We start from the raw sequence: 16,556 nt of genomic DNA, 5'->3' as shown, positions 1-16,556 counted from the left end.
AGGATGTTTCACAACAACCATATTAATAGGAAGGTTGTAGTTGAGAGCAAACATGTATCATTTCCTAGTTCAAAAATGTAATGGCTATCTTTGAACTAAGAATTCTATTCATTAAAAAGTTTAAAAGTGTTAGACAAAAGGAGATCAATGCCAAAAAATTGCCACAAAGTAGAGAGACCAAGTGGCGAGCTTTGATGGTTGGAACCTTGAGCGAAGAATCTTCTCCTTTCTTATGTCTTCTATATTCTTATTGTTAAAAGTCAAGTTATGGTTGACACTCTAAATGAATGCAATGTATTAGCCCCACACTTTTAAATGTGTCTATGGTTTTGAAACGTAGACTATAGGCTCCTATAAGATCCTACCACATCTTATGTTCCTATAAGATCCTATCAAATATTTTCCCTCTATGTTTTAATAGGGCTTGCAAAATGTGTCACAATAAAACATTAAATACTTGCTTGCCTTTGCATTGATATTTTCCATTGATTTTTCTAAGATAAGACACAAACACGCACACACATATTTTGTTCCTATAGGACCCCTATCAAATCTTTTCCCTTAGTTTCTTAATAGGGCTTGCAAAATGTGTTACAATAAAACAATAAATACTTGTGTGCATTTGCATTGATACTTTCCTTTAATTTCTCTAAAATAAGACATAGACCCAAATGCCTAAAAGGTTGTTTGCCTCCCCTCCAAATATTAGTCAAAGAGTGTCCAAGAGCCATGTTGGCATTTACTTATTGCAAATAGGATGGTTACAAGTTGAATAAAGAATAGAGCTTAATCACATTAGGGCCCTCCTCCTTGGTGATTGTATTAAGGAGGAGAACTAATCAAGTGTTTGAATTGGCATGAACCTACACTTTCACCAACACACCATGTGAACATTGGTGTCTAGTCAATCGATGCACAAGCAAGACGTGAACCCACAATTTCACAATTAAGAGGCCAAGTTCCAACTACTAGGCCATCACCTTTTATCACTTAATCTCTAATTCTAGTTTGTTAACTTGCTCAAGTAAGACTTTGAATACTTTAAGGGAATAGCCTATTACTTGATGTGTTGGACTTCTTAACAAGCAAGCCTAGTAGAATTCCATTTCCTTACAAAATGGGGTAGCGTACTAGAAATCCTCCATACCACAGGCAAGTAGAGATTGCAATAAGAAAATTTAAGATTGTACAGGTTAGGATTTGACAATAAGAGGAAGTAAAAGTGGGCTTTTTTAATTCTAATATCATTGAGGTGCAAAACCATTAGCTTCTAAGCTTTTGTACTTGATGAAGAGATAAAATATTGACTCATCATGCTTAATATTTTGACTTTTGTTTAGATTTCTATTTCACTCTTTGAAAATGGATAAGGTAGTCCTAGGAAGTTTCATGTTTTGTTAGTTGTTGATGGAGAATAATAATTTTATGGCATCACAAACATAGGCAAGTTTTTAACTAACTTATAGTACATCTCTATAAAAGCAACATTATACTGCTCCTAGTGAGGATCAAAAAGAAAAATCAAACTCATAGCAAGGGCCGGAAAGGAAAAACAAAAGAAAAGGAATGAATGAAGATATTTTCACTTTAGAGATACTTTGATTTTAGCATTGATGATTGCTTGGTGATAGGTATTGAAATGACAGTTTTGAAAACTTGTAAGGCTTGAGGTGTTCATTTCTTGGAGTGCATTAGGCATTCCTTGCAATCCAAAAGGCATGAAACAACCATCCTCCTGTAAGTCATCTTATCATATATTATGCTTTATACCCTTGATCCATCAACCTCATCAACTTTGGACCAGCCATGAATATCAATATCTCATGATGCCCTTTTCTTTAATCAAAGTAAAGGAATAAAAAGGGCACACCTTGGATTGTTTAAATTGATATCACAAATCAACATAAAATTGAAATTACAGTCATGGAACTTGTACATGGAATAATTAGTGCATCAAGTTATGTTTTTTAAACTTCTTATAGGGGTGAAGTTACTGTAGAAGCATGATCTACACATCAAAAAGGGCTTTTCTAACATAACCAACAAGGAGATCATGATCTAAGTCATCCATATTCCATTTCAATGGTCTATAACTTTAACATGATTTAGTAAAGCATTGAGCAATAGGTTGTTGTTATCCCATTTCGATGGTGTATAATTTTGACAAGAATCAATAAAGCATTATGCAACAAAATGTTAGAGTATCACTTTCATATGGTGAGAGAACATATTTTGGTTGCAAAATATTTAAATTAAACATATTTAGAAATTGTTTATAATTAAGAAAACATATCCTTCAATTGCTAGTTCTTGAAGTATTGTCTGATTCAATGTTTACATGTTGCACAAATAAACTGTAGACATGTTTAGAGATGATGCCTACCAAAATAAGTTTAAAGGATAGACTTCACATCTCAATAGATGTTGTTTAAATAAGAAAACCTAATTAAAGTGAGAAAAAGATTTTTTCATCTTCATATTCGTCACCTTATGTTTGTTGCTAAGGTTGTATATACACCTTGAACTTCATTTTAAACATGGTTAGTTTGAAGGACAATGAATTCTAAGTATCAAGTGTGATACTTTAAGAAATATTCATGTTGATGTAACCTTATTTGTCCTCAACAAGGATCACATATTTAGTTCTTCTTACATTTGAAAAGCTTACAAATATTGCACTCCTATGTAAGAAGTTGGAAATACATGTTTTAGTGAAAGATTATTAATAATACCTTGTCACATTGGCATAGGTATAAAAGGTGTGAGACATGTAATTTGAGACATCCATAGTTTTCCTTACATTTGAAAAGCTTAGAAATATTGGCTCCTATGTAGAAGCTAGAAAGACATGTTTTAGTGAGAGATTATTAATAATACCTTGTCACACTAGCATAGGTTAAAAGGTGCGAGACATGTAATTTTTTACATCATTTTGCAATAATACAATCACTATCTCTCATCTCATCTCCTTGTTCACAACTTTATTGGCTTCTCTCTCTTCTTTCCTATCATTCTAGTCTTCCTCTCTCCTCCTCATTCATTCTCTCTCCTCTCTTCTCACTCTTTTGCTCTCCATTCTCTCACCTCTTAGCCCTCTTCTTGACAAGTGATATAAGAGCATTGGTCTTTGATCCATTTGGTTCAACCTTTCCTTAGATTTCCTTTCCAGACTAGTTACATTTTGGTTACTCAAGGACAGGATGTCAACTTGGAAATAGTTAAGTCTTGAGTCCAAGGAGACCAAGGATAACCTAGTCAGGAGCTAACTAGAGTACATGAAAACAAAGTTAGAGGCATCATGGATAAAATGGTAGGTTGTGCACAAGATATAGGCCATTTTGGAGGTAAAATGGTAAATGAAGGAAAAAATTAGAGTTAACCAGGGTTAGAAGTCCAATTACTTTTCAAGACAGGCTTTCTCTTTCCTCTTTTCTTCAAGCTCATATTGAAGCTTTAGTGGTGGATAGCAAGAATCCTTTTCTCCTAATCAATGGCCACTTCCTCTTTCTCTGCAACCATGGGGCAATGATTCTAGACCTTTTGGGCAAGCATCAGGTAAAGCACCATAGTGCCGACATTGATTGAACGATTGCTCCATGACTAGGCCCAAAAATTTCAGCACAATTTGAGTTTATTTTAGTAGCCACAATCATCTCCCACAATAAGTGTTGCTCAATTCTAGGGTGATTAGCAATCAAGATTAACACTCTTGCTAAGTAGAGTAGCATGTCTTTCAAGCTTTTGAGCTATTTCTTCAGCTTCATCAAACCCTAGCTATGGCAAAATAGGGCAGTGGCTTCAATGGTCAAGAATCTTGACAAATCTTATGGGATTACTCATCTTCTTACTCCTCAAGCTCTCTATTTGGTTTTACAAATCATCAACGGCAGCAAGATTAGTTGTTTCTTTGTCTCTTCAAGCTTTCTTCTCCTTCCAATGACCATGGATAGCAAGGTATTGCTGAATTTCTTTTAAAGCCTTCAAGATTACTCAAGAAATCTTGTATCCTAGGCTAAAGGACATTGCTTAAGAAAGTATTAAGATGTAAGATCGAAGAAATTGGAGAAATTTCAGCATATTGAGCTTCTTGAAGAACATAATGGATCTATATTCTAAGGCTTTTGCTCAGAGAGCTTGACTATTTGGTATTCAAATGTTCAAGCGGACTCAAGGCATTGATTCTTCAAAGATTTCATGATCTTCAAGCATTTTTGGGTTCAATTCAAAGGATTATTGAAGTACGAAGCTCTTGGATTGATATTGGGCAATCTTTACAACCAATGGACTGAAGCTTGATTCTAAGTGAATCAATCAACTTCTTCAAGCTCAATAGAGATATTTCACTTGCCTAAATATCTAAAATGTATCTACATCCACTTGTTTCAAACTTTTCCACTTGGTGATCTGAAATCCTTTATCAATTAAGTCTTTGAATTGATCAATAGATTAGATATTAGTGCTTCTTCTCATTAATCAAAGCCTATCAATTGAATTTCAACATTCATTTCAGTTCTCTTTCATCTTGATTGCCATTTGAATTTTCTTGATACATAACTCGGATTTCATTTTGTGATTCTCTTGTACCCAAGAAATAAATATTATAAAGGGTAGGTACTTGCAATAAGTGAGCCATTGAATCACAATGGTAAGACCCTTAGCTAATCTCCATTTCTTGATTCCATTTTTCATCAATCAAACCTTGCATATCATTGAAGAGTTAAAGAATTTTTCAATTATACATTTCATCCGTGTTTGCTTAAATAGCATGCTCCTGCTATGTTGATATTCCCATCGAGGAAAAAGGTGGATACCAATGGAGATAGTGGGACAATAGAGAGGTGAACCTCCCCCACTATTAAAGATCCCAAAGGGGTATAACTAATCAATTTGAGGAAAACTTTGCTTCGCTGATTCGGAGCCTGTGTAGAGAGCTTATCATGCAGTTATATCCCTCACCATAGGTACAACGAGTGGAATCATTGAATAATCAAAGATTTCAGGTGAAGAGCATTGATCATGGCATCTTTGATAGGCTACAAGGATTATACAGGTCTATTACAAATTTACTATAAGGTATTTCAGCCTATTTCACCCTTCATTAGCAAGGTAGAGGTGTACACAAGAGTAACATCACACTTGGGTAGTGATTGGGATTGATATTTAGCCATCTACATGTGCCATAGGCTATTGCAGATTGATTACAGGTTTTACACATGGTATTTTACTTAAATAGTGAATTGGGACTCATTTTGGGATACTACCTACTTGGTTATAGGTATTGTAGAGTAATTCAAAAATTTTCTAGAGCTTAAATAGGGTATTGTAGGTCATATTGAGTCTCTACATGTCATATATAAGGTGCCACAAGGTTTGGAGACCTTAGTTTGGACCTAAAAGGGGCGGATAAACCAAAACAATGCTTTTACCATTACAAGAATGTTCTATACAACAAAAAAAAGAAAATTAAAATATTTTGTTTAAATCTTGAAATGGAGTGCTACATCTCATCCTAAAGAGCTATTTTTTAGCTTTGTTTTTCATAAAAAAGTTCCTGATTTTAGTATCGTATCGAAAAGTTATAGCCATTTTAGTGACAGGAGGTCTACTAGGATTGCACTATAATAGTGAGCAAAAATGGCTGGATACAAAGGAAAAACAAGGCTAATGATGATGTATAGTAACAAATCAAGGAAGCATGTGAGAAAATACCTAAGGCACATCATGATAGGGAAGAATCTCAAAAATATGATGCATATAATACTCTCAATGCCTCTCTTTATAACCATGAGACTAGGCATTCTATTAGACATATAGAGTTAGTCTCTAAATTGGATCAATTAGTTGAACAAATGGTTCAATCCATTATTCAAACCAAGGAAGCTATGGAGCAAACGTCCCATTGTATAAAGGATTCCTTGGAACTAAACATTCATTGGAAAATTTTGCATCTTCTACTAGAGATTCATTGGACAAACTTGGTGCTTAAATCTCTATGCTTGTGGCAACACAAATGGCAAACAAAAAGAGTAGAAACAAATAATCCTTTTATTTATCATGTGATAATCCTCAACCATGTATTATTGAAAAAAATGATATATTTCATACCACTTATGAGATTGGGGAAACTTCTTTTAGGAGACTGATGAGCCTATTTTGAGCATTCATGGGTCAAATCCTCCTCAAGCAACTAGAAGTTAGCCATCTATTCCTCCAGCTAGATTTCAAACCAACTATTATAGGAGTGCCTCTAATCTTTCAAATCCCATGGCAATTACATGGATATATATCCCCAAGTAACTAATGGACAATAAGGATTTGTTGAGAGGAAAATCTATGATGATAAGATTGTATTGACCAAATATAATGATCATTCATCATCATTGGCTATTTTGGAGAAGTGGACTTCAAAGTTACAGTTCCATTTTGACATTTTTCCTAGTTCAAATGACCAAAAGATCCACTTTGCTACACTTCATCTTGAGGGCTTTGCTCATACATGGTGGAAGTACATAATGAGGAAAAATCAACAGGTTGATAGTCGAGAGGATTTCAAAGCTAAGATGACTCAAGTATCTATCTCTCCCATTACCAAAGAAAAGTTGGCTAGAATATGGTATCAATTAGACCAAAGAAGCCTATTAGTTAGAGACTACACTAACCACTTTTTGAATCTTACCATGTATGTAGAGAGTGTGAGAGATGATGCAAAGTTTCATAAATATATCTATGGCCTAGAGCCTAATTTATCAGTTGATGTTATGGCCCAAAAACTTGCCATACTATTTGAGGCTATTGAGCTAGCAGAGAGGTATGCTTGTAAGTATAGGAAGGATATTCCTGTGTAGGCTTCTTCTAGACAGCAAAGGGTTGTTGGTAAACATGGCAACTTTGGTGCCATTATGGAGGATCCAATATTTCATTTAGCAGTCCCAAAGTCCCTACATATCCTACTTTCAATGCTTCAAGATAGAAAAGTGCTTCAAAGTCATCAGCCATAAAGTTGAAGACCCCAAAATAATTTAGCAAATAATGGCAAGTTTATATCTATGGATTTTTTTAGAGAGCGCAAAGAGAAGGGTCTATGTTTCAAATGCGATGAAAAATATACGGTCAATCATGCATCTAAGTGCACTTTTAAGAATGCCAAAGCCAAGAATTACGACATGATGGTACTTGAGGATGTGGATGATGAGGTAATTGAAGAACCAAATGTGAGTGAATAAGTTAAACTTGAAGAGTATGATGATGACCTTGATCTCGACTAGTCTTATGAGGTTGCTAATGTATTTTCATTTGACCTTGGTGGGCATGTTCCCTTTCATCTTGGTGGGAGAGACTTATCTATTTCTTCCATTACCCTTTGTTCTATTTCCATGGATGCTTGAACAAGTTCAAAGAGTCCTAATACATTTTGTATGAAGGGTACCATTCATGGGAAGAATGTGTTTATCTTGATAGACAGTGGCAGCATGCATAGTTTTGTGAATAAGTTAGTTGTGGACAAGTTGCATTATTTTCCTATTGATTTATAGCAATCCATAAGAGTACAAGTAGCCAATGGTGAAAATGATATCAGTATTCAAATGCGTCCACAGGTTCCCATACAATTGGTTGAAAATTATGAAGCAAAGGTGAGCATGATTACTTTGGAAATGGGACTCTGGTATTATTGTGTAATGACCTTAGGAAAGATTGCTATGGATTTCTCATAGTTATACATGGGGTTTACTACTAATGCATAACTTTTCCATTTACAAGGAATCCTTAGTAAATATGATAAAGCAACTCAAGAAGGAGTGTAAGGGGCACTCTCAGCTTTCTATTTTACACCTAAATAAAGAGGTTGAGGATTAGTCTAGGAATTCAGTTGAGCATCCAACTTTGAAAGCTCTACTTGAAGAGTATAGGGATTTTTTTGAAGTGCTTACTTCCTTGACTCCCAAGAGAGTAATGGATCACCCTATAGATTTGGAGCCACATTCAAAGTGAGTATAAAGAGGTGGCCAAGCAAATCAAAGAGTTTCTAGAGATGAGGTTCATTGAGCCTAGTTCTTCACCTTATGCATCTCGAGTCTTGTTAGTGAAGAAGAAAGATGGATCCTTTAGGATGTGTATTAACTAAACAAGATTATAGTGAAGAACATGTATTTGATTCATAGCGTTGATAATTTGCTTAATAAGCTCCAAGGGGCTAAGTTCTTTACTAAAATTGACTTAAGATCAGGATATCATCAAATCCATATGCAAGAGGGTGATAAAGTTAAAATAGCTTTTAGGAATAATCATGGGTTATACCATTTCTTAATTATGCCATTCGGGCTTACCAATGCTCTAACTACCTTCTAGGGTCTGATGAATAAGATCTTATAGCCTTTCCTTTTTCAATTTGTCCTTGTTTTCTTCAATGACATACTAATTTATAGCAAGATACTACATGATCATTTATTATATATGAGAAATGTTTTTGATGTATGGAGGCATCACAAACTCTTTTCCAAGGAGAAGAAGTGTTCTTTTATGCAAACAGAGGTGGAGTACTTAGGCTACATTGCTATGAGAAAGGGATACAAGAAGCTGATCCTAAGAAGGTGTAGTGTGTTATAGATTCGCCAACACTTACTACCACTACTCTACTGAGAGGATTTCTTGGTCTATCACCATTCTATCACAGATTCATTAAGCATTATGCCATTGTAGCAGCTCCTTTGACTAACATGTTGAAGAAGGAAGCTTTCTTTTGGGATACACTTGGAAGATTTTGGCTTTAATTAGTTAAAGGGACTTATTTCTTTTGCTCCTATTTTGGTATGCTTGAATTTCTCTAGAGAGTTCACTATACAGTGTGATGCCAGTAGCTGTGGCGTAGGGGATGTATTGTTATAAGAGCATGAGAATTGCAAGCTTACAAATAAGGAAATGGCTATGAATGTCTATGATCAAGAGATATTGGTTATTCTTCATACGATGAAGAAGTGGCACCATTATTTGCATGTTAATCAATTTAGAGTTGAGAGTGATCACAGGGTTCTAAAGTACTTCCTTACTCAATCATATCTCACTCCTACACGATGTAGGTGGGTAGCTACTTTGCAAAATTATGACTTTGACATCACTTACACAAGGGGTAAGGATAATGTAGTAGTTGGTCCTCTTTCCAGAATGTGGGCATGTCAAGTTTCAAATATGGCTAAGCTACATAGTGATTGAAATAAGGAGTTACAAGGGGCCTATCTTTTGGATGATGAGCTTAGGCATATATTTTAGACGTTACAGTAAGGTATCATGGAGGAAAACTTATATTTTTAACTTGAAAATAATCTGATTTGGCTTAATGGCAAGGTTGTTATTCTCTCTGCTTCTTCTTTTAGGCTGAAAATTATAGAGGAGTTGCATTCTTCACCTATAGTTGGACATTTTGGAGTGTTTAAAACCTATGATAAGATCAACAAAAGTTTCCATTGGAAATATTTGTTAAGAGACCTTAAGGATTATGTCATGAAGTGTATGCCTTGTCAACAAATCAAGGATAGCATCCATAAGCCAACTGGTTTTAGGCAAACAAACACATATTACCATGGATTTTATTATTGGCTTACCTATTACCAAAAAGATATAGAATAACATCTATGTAGTAGTGGACAAACTCACTAAGGTAGCCCATTTCATTCCTACCAAGACATAGTTTACTGCTTCACAAGTGGCTAATCAATTCACGGAGTAGACCTTTAGATTACATGGATTAACACACGTGATTGCACATGATAGAGATTCCAAGTTTGTAAGAAACCTCCAGAGGCAGTGTTAAGCTCCATGGGAACTAAGTTGGCCCTTTCTCCAACCTATTATCCACAGACTGATGGCCAGAAAAAAAGATTAAATAAGTGGTTAGACACTTACCTTTGTCATTTCTATTATGATATGTAGCATGTGTGAGATTCATGGTTGCATTTGGCAGAGTTTGCCTATAATAACTCCACTCATGCTAGTATTGGAGTTTCACCCTTTGAAGCTATGTATGGTTACAAGGTGCATTTATCCACATTAATTTTCAATGAGAAGATTAACTCTCATGGGAAAGAAGAATTGAAAAGGATGCACACCCTTCTTCTTTCAGTCGTGTAAGATGAATTTTAGAAAAGCTTAAGATCAAATGAAAATATATGTTGATGAGAAGAGGAAATCTTTTGAGTTCCAAGAAGGAGAGTTGATTTTGCTTAAAGTACCCAAGTCTCATTACTCTACTTTGAAGGATGGTTACAGTAACAAACTGGCTCGTAGGTTTTATGGTCCCTAAAGGATGCTGAAGCATATCATATACTCTGCATATAGACTAGAACTACCCTTTTCTACTAAGATTCATTATGTGTTCTATGCCAACCAACTCAAACCCTTTTATGGTATTCAAGTGGAAATAGTTGATGAGCTCCCTCCTATGGGTGAAGAAGGTCTTATTCAGTATATCTCGGAGGAGAGCATAGGCAAGCATGAGAAGAAGCTTCACTATCATTCTATCATTGAGTATTTATTCAAGTGGAGAGGTTTGCCACTTGAGGAAGCTTCTTAGAGGCCAGATTATATATTAGATAAGTTTCCTTACCTATGGATGAGACATAGTCAGTAGTAGTGGAGCCAGTTCTAGTACCTACAGACAAGGTCTAGACAATAGTCTATTTTGGAATAGTTTTTATTTTGCCTAATTTTTAGAAACATGCCACCTACATAGGTCAAAGTTCTCCTCAATAGCTACATTTTGACATTTCCATGTTTCATTTGGATACTTCTATTAGAAGTTATGCAGATTTTGTTTAACATGGCATGCTCTTATAGCAAGCTATCTATTCATTCCAAAGTTTATTTTTTGAAGATTTAAAGGCTAAAATTTCTTCTTTGAGTACATTCACATTATGTCTATGGTATATGCTTCCCTTTATGTCTTCATTTCAATCAATGAATCTCAATTTTTTCATTCATTTCCCTAATTTTGTATTGCTAAAATCAAAGTAGTACTCTATTTCATCCATCCATATTTGCCATTGTAAGTTTGTTTTTTGGGGGAAAAACTTTGGGAAGGATGAATTTTAAGAAGATGGAGAAGTTATGTTCTAGTGAGAGATCATTGGTAATACCTTGTCATACTGGCATAGGTTTAAAAGGTGTGAGACATGTAATTTTTAATATCTTTTTGCAATAATATAATTATTGTCTCTCATCTCACCTCCTTACTCACAACTTTAATGGCTTCTCTCTCTTCTTTTCTATATTTCTAGCCATTCTCTCTCCTCTTCATTCATTCTCTCTTCTCTCTCCTCTCTTTTTCTTTGCTCTCTCACACCTCTCAGCCCTCTTCTTAACATCCTACCAAAGTTTGTATGCATCATATTGATTTAATGTATCCTAGTCAACACTATGAGAGTTCTTTTCCTTACAAAAGCAAGTTGGCATTGTAAATTGTTTAATGCTCTGATTTTGGATCCACCACTATCAAATGATTTTCCACTTCTTAACATTGATAAACTAATTTATTATAAATTGGATCTGAAGATAATCTCTAATTTCTATACATCAAAGCTATTTGCTAGCCATAATCAAACACGTGAATGGTTGTAGGTAAGGAAAATACATAATAGCATATCATTGATACTTGTTGTGAAGCTTCTGTTGAGAGCCTAAACTAGATCAAGAATGAAATGGTGTTAAGAGTATTGGCTATAGTGAGTGATGAATATAGGACTAGTTTTGTGTCTCTTGGCAAGATGGATCTGGAAGGTCTTAACACCTAGGCTTTGTATTTTTTTGTAGGGAAGAGTTCTAGGGTTTTCTCACATGACTAATAGGGTTTTTCAAGGAGACAAATATCCATTTTGAGGTTTTTATTTGATGTGAAACTATGGTTGGTGGAGATTGGATCCTCAAATGAGATACCAATATATCATGCCTATGTGGTCAGTTTGGACTATAATGTCATGGAGGAGGCTATACAGGAGAGAGAAGAGTGTAAAAGAGAGAGAAAAGAGGAGAGAAAAATACTAGAATGAGAGAAAGAAGGAGAGAGAAACCATGAAAGCTCACAAGAGTTGGAGAGATGAAGAGATTGATTTGCTTATTTTTGAATGGTGAAAAAAATTACAAGTCTCTTACATCTTATACCAATGCCAGTGTGACTTGTATTCATTTTCTCAATTATTTCTATAATATTAATCTTTCCAATTCTTTTTATTCCATTTCTACCCTAAGGTTTTTGCCCTCAAAGACAAAATGGGAAGTTATTACAATGGTTGTAATTATAGGCATGACAGAGTATTAGTCTATTTTTCAACCTTACAAATGATACAAAAGTGTTTGGAAAAATCAAAACTTTGGATGAAATTAAGACTAAAGTAGAAGTCTCTACAACATCCAGTTCTCTTTAAAAAGAAACTTTAGCCACAAATCTAGTAGACAACGTGCTATATAAACAGACCCTGTTGGACAAAATCTGAGATAATTTTCCAAAGGCTAGTCCAAATGGAGCATGCCACATATCAAAACAAAGCTCTTTGAAAGTAATTTTAGCATATGTGGATGACACTTTGCTGAAATTAGAGTAGAATAAAATATGTTAAAAAATAGAATGTTGTCTACAATATAACATGCACAAATATGACTAGGTCTCATCCAAGAGTGCATTTTGAAGATAGGTAAACTCTTCCAATATAGATGCAAGCCTCCAATAAGCCTCATTGAGTGCTAAACCCCTTCACTTAATCAAATAATCAATGATAGATTTGGAGCAAAGCTTCTTTTCTCTTTGACATGTGATCTCCTCAAGAATATACTGTATAAGATCTTCTTCAATAGGTGGTAGCTCCTCCACATAATCAACTTGAGTGCCAAGGAAAGGCTTAAGTTGGTTGACATTGAATACATTGTGAATCTTTGTAGAAGAGGGAAGTTCCAACCGTAAACCAAGTCTCCTATGTGCTTAAGGATTGTGTATAGCCCATAGTACTTGTGAGCAAGCTTGTTGCTTGAGCCATCCTCCAAAAGTGGAGTAGCAAGACTTAGGCACTTTCAACAATACTAACTCTCCTTCTTGAAACTCCATAGGTTGTCTCTTATCATTAGCATGCAACTTTATCTACTCTTGGGCTTTCTTGAGACTCACTTTGCATTGCTGAAGCAGGGTCTACATTTGCTCTAATTCTTTTTTCCCATGAGGATTAATCTTCTCACTAAAGAGAACTATAGGAAGGGGCACTTACAGCCATACAAGGTTTCAAAGGGAGAAACTCCAATAATAGAATGGATAGAATTATTGTACACAAACTTAGCCAAGTGTATCCAAGAATCCCATGCATACCGTACATCATGATAGAAGTATCTAAGATAGGTCTCCAACCACTTGTTGACTCTTTTTGTCTAGCCATCAAAGCTATAGATAGAGCTCGCTTAGTATCCATAGAGTTGAAAACTTCATGCCAAATTTTACACATGAACTTATATTTCTTTTTATGAATAATAACATGTGGTAATCCAAGAAGACATACTCCATGAATTGATTGGCCACTTGTGATGCAATAAATTGTATCTTTATGGAAATAAAATGGGCTACCTTAATAAGTCTATCCACCACCATATAGATATTGTTTCATTCCTTCTTAATTGTAGGCAAGCCAACAATGAAACCCATGGTTATGTGCATCCATTTTTCTTCAAGAATGGCTAAGGGGGGTTGCAACAAACTGCTTGGCTTATGAGTGTTATTCTTATTCTATTGGTATGAAATGCACCTAGAGACATGATCCTTCACATCCTTCCATAATCCTTTCTAACAAAAACTCTTTGAAATTTTATCATAACTTTTGAAAACACCTAAGTGTCCAACAATAGGCAAAAAACGTATCTTTTCCATGATTTTCTAATTGAAATGAGAAGAATAAGGGATGAAAATCTTGCCGTTAGAGCATGTGAGGCCATTTCTATTGAAAATAACAATTTTTCTCCATAATCCCTTGATGTAATTTTTGAAGTACATGGCTTAGCTCTTCACTCAAAAGGTAGGCTTCTTATAACTCTTCAATCTAGTCACTATGAAGCTTAATAATGGTGACTAAAACTTTGCATGCCTACATTTGAGAAAGAGAATCAACCAGTATAGTGTCCTTGCCTCTCATATGTGTAATGCCAAAGTCCCAATTCTGTAGTGTACCCATCCACCTATGCAAATCATTTAGCTAATTCAAACTTTTATTTGCAATGACATCCCAAAAGAAAGCTTCCTTCTTTAATATATCAATCAAAGGATACGCAATGGTCGCTTCATGCTTAATGAATCTATAATAAAATGATAAAAGACCAAGAAATCCTCAAAGGGAAGTAGCATTTACAGGTGTTGGCCAATCTCTACACAATGCACCTTTTTAGGGTCAATCTTGATACCCTCCTCATTGACAATTTGTCCTAATTATTCCACCTCTGCCTACATGAAAGAGCATTGTATCTCCTTAGCAAAGAGCTTGTGATATGTCAATACATCAAATACCTTCCTCATGAGTCCAACTACACCACTCATGATATTTATTGAGTTACTCCTAGTGATCCATGCCTTGAAATTGTGGAGGCATTATCTATTGGAAATAAAATTCACTCTAGTGACAAATCATAAGAGTCTTAAGTGGATCTTCACCCAAGCTAACTTGAATATGAGGCAAAGAAGGTGGATTGAGACTTTGAAAGAGTTTGATTTTGAAATCAAATGTCATCCATGAAAGGATAATGTTGTAGCATATGCCTTGAGCTGGAAAGCCTTTCTTAATAACATTGTCAAGGCTCAAAGCTTAAGAATCATGTCTATACTACTTCGTAACCTAATCCTTGAGCTTCTATGTTAACCCTCAAACGAACGAAGGTGGAAAATCTGGAAAAGCTAAAGCAGAAGACAAAGACAAAGACCAAGGAAAAGAGAAATGGAAGACAAAGACGCACAAGGAGAAGAGTCTTAAATAAGGGAGAAAGGTGCACAAGGAAAAGCGCAAGTCAAAACTTTTGTAAAAGAGCGCAAGTGCATCATGGTTTAATTCAAGGAGCACTGGGCTCTCACCCGTGCAATTTGTAAATGTAGATGGGCGGTGGAAAGGAAGCTAGGAGGATAGAAGGATAATGGGAAAAAGGGCCTAGGCTATGGCCTGCCATGTAGAAAAGGGGAAAAGGGGATGACCGCCCAAAAGGGATTTAGGGTTTTGTATATAAAGTTGAAAAGTGAATGAGAAGCTCATTCTTGTGTGTGGCAAAAAGTGGCTCTCCTCTTCTTATTCTTGCTTGCTTGAGCTTGTGCTTGAGAGAGGGAGTGTGAGAGTGTGAGGGAGTGAGTGTGTGAGGGTGAGGGACCAAGGAGGAGAAGCTCTCCATCTTCTCCTCTCTTCTTCTCTTCTCTTCTCTTCTCTTCTCTTGTCTCACTCGCGGCAATGGAGCTTGGAGCATGGAGCTTGAGGATCGAGCTTGCTTGAAGCTTGCACTTGGATCGTGGAGCTACCGGAGTGCACGGGAGAGGAGGTAACTCGAATGGCACGGAGGTAAGCTCACTACACCTGTCGATATGGATGGCGCATCGGTTATGTGAGAGGTAGCCATTGGTGCTCGGCTTGGAACGCTTGAAGCAATAAGCGGTCCGTGGGTCTTGGTGGTTGAGCGAAAGCTCCCATATTTTGGTTCCGTTGTTGGGACCAACGGATTCAAGCCTTGAGCGCTTGCGCGCTTCAAATCGAGCATTGGAGTAGGGTTTTCCCCGAACCGGTGCTTGAGATAGGTAGGAAGCGAGGGGGTTGAAGATGGTATTCGATCTCCTTGGCAAGTAGGTTTGTTGTTTTTCTTGAGATTTATGTTGTGAGATGGAGTAGTGTAGGTATTTACTTTGTGATTTGGATGCATTAGAGTAGGAGAAAACAAAGAAAATAAGCATTAGGGTTACTATTGCAAAACAGGGTAGAAACAGGGCAAGAATCGTGTAAAAGTGGTAAAAAACTTACTTGTGATGCCTAAGGTCGGTAAGTGAGTTATTGGGGGTGCCAATACCATACCCGGAAGAGGGTATAAGGGCCAGAAGTGGCAAGAAAGGCCACAGTGTGCATTGCAGGGTTTTAGGAGAGCAAGAGAGAAGAGGAAAGCTTGGCGAGGAAATCCGCTTTAATCTTGGCATCAGGGAGATCTTTGGCTAGCCCAGGTAATTCTACACCTCCCCCAACAGTAGTAGGACCAATCTGGAGTTGCTCGACAAGGGGGAAGACCCCCAGCGCCTTGCACGACGAATTTTGCGAGCTTTGGCGAAAAAACATGCGCGGCATTCGGCGCGTCCGAGTCACGTCGACTCTGGTCTGAGGCCCAGACTCGGCCCTCAGACCACTCGTTCCACTTGGCCAAACCCTAATCGGCCTCGGACCATCCGAGGAAAAACCGTTCGAGTCAACGCATTCGCCCGTCCAAGTCAAAATTTTTTGCCACGTGGCACATTTGGCCTCGGCCCGCCTGAACGACTCGTCCGAGACTCAAATTCAACCCTCGGCCACGTCCCACATTCGGCC

The sequence above is a fragment of the Lygodium microphyllum genome, chromosome 17, assembly GCF_053477565.2.
Source record: "Lygodium microphyllum isolate KBCC chromosome 17, Lygodium_microphyllum_v1.1.10, whole genome shotgun sequence".
NCBI classification, from domain to species: Eukaryota; Viridiplantae; Streptophyta; class Polypodiopsida; order Schizaeales; family Lygodiaceae; genus Lygodium; species Lygodium microphyllum.
The sequence above is the reverse complement of the archived record's forward strand: the minus strand, read 5'-3'. Positions refer to the sequence as shown.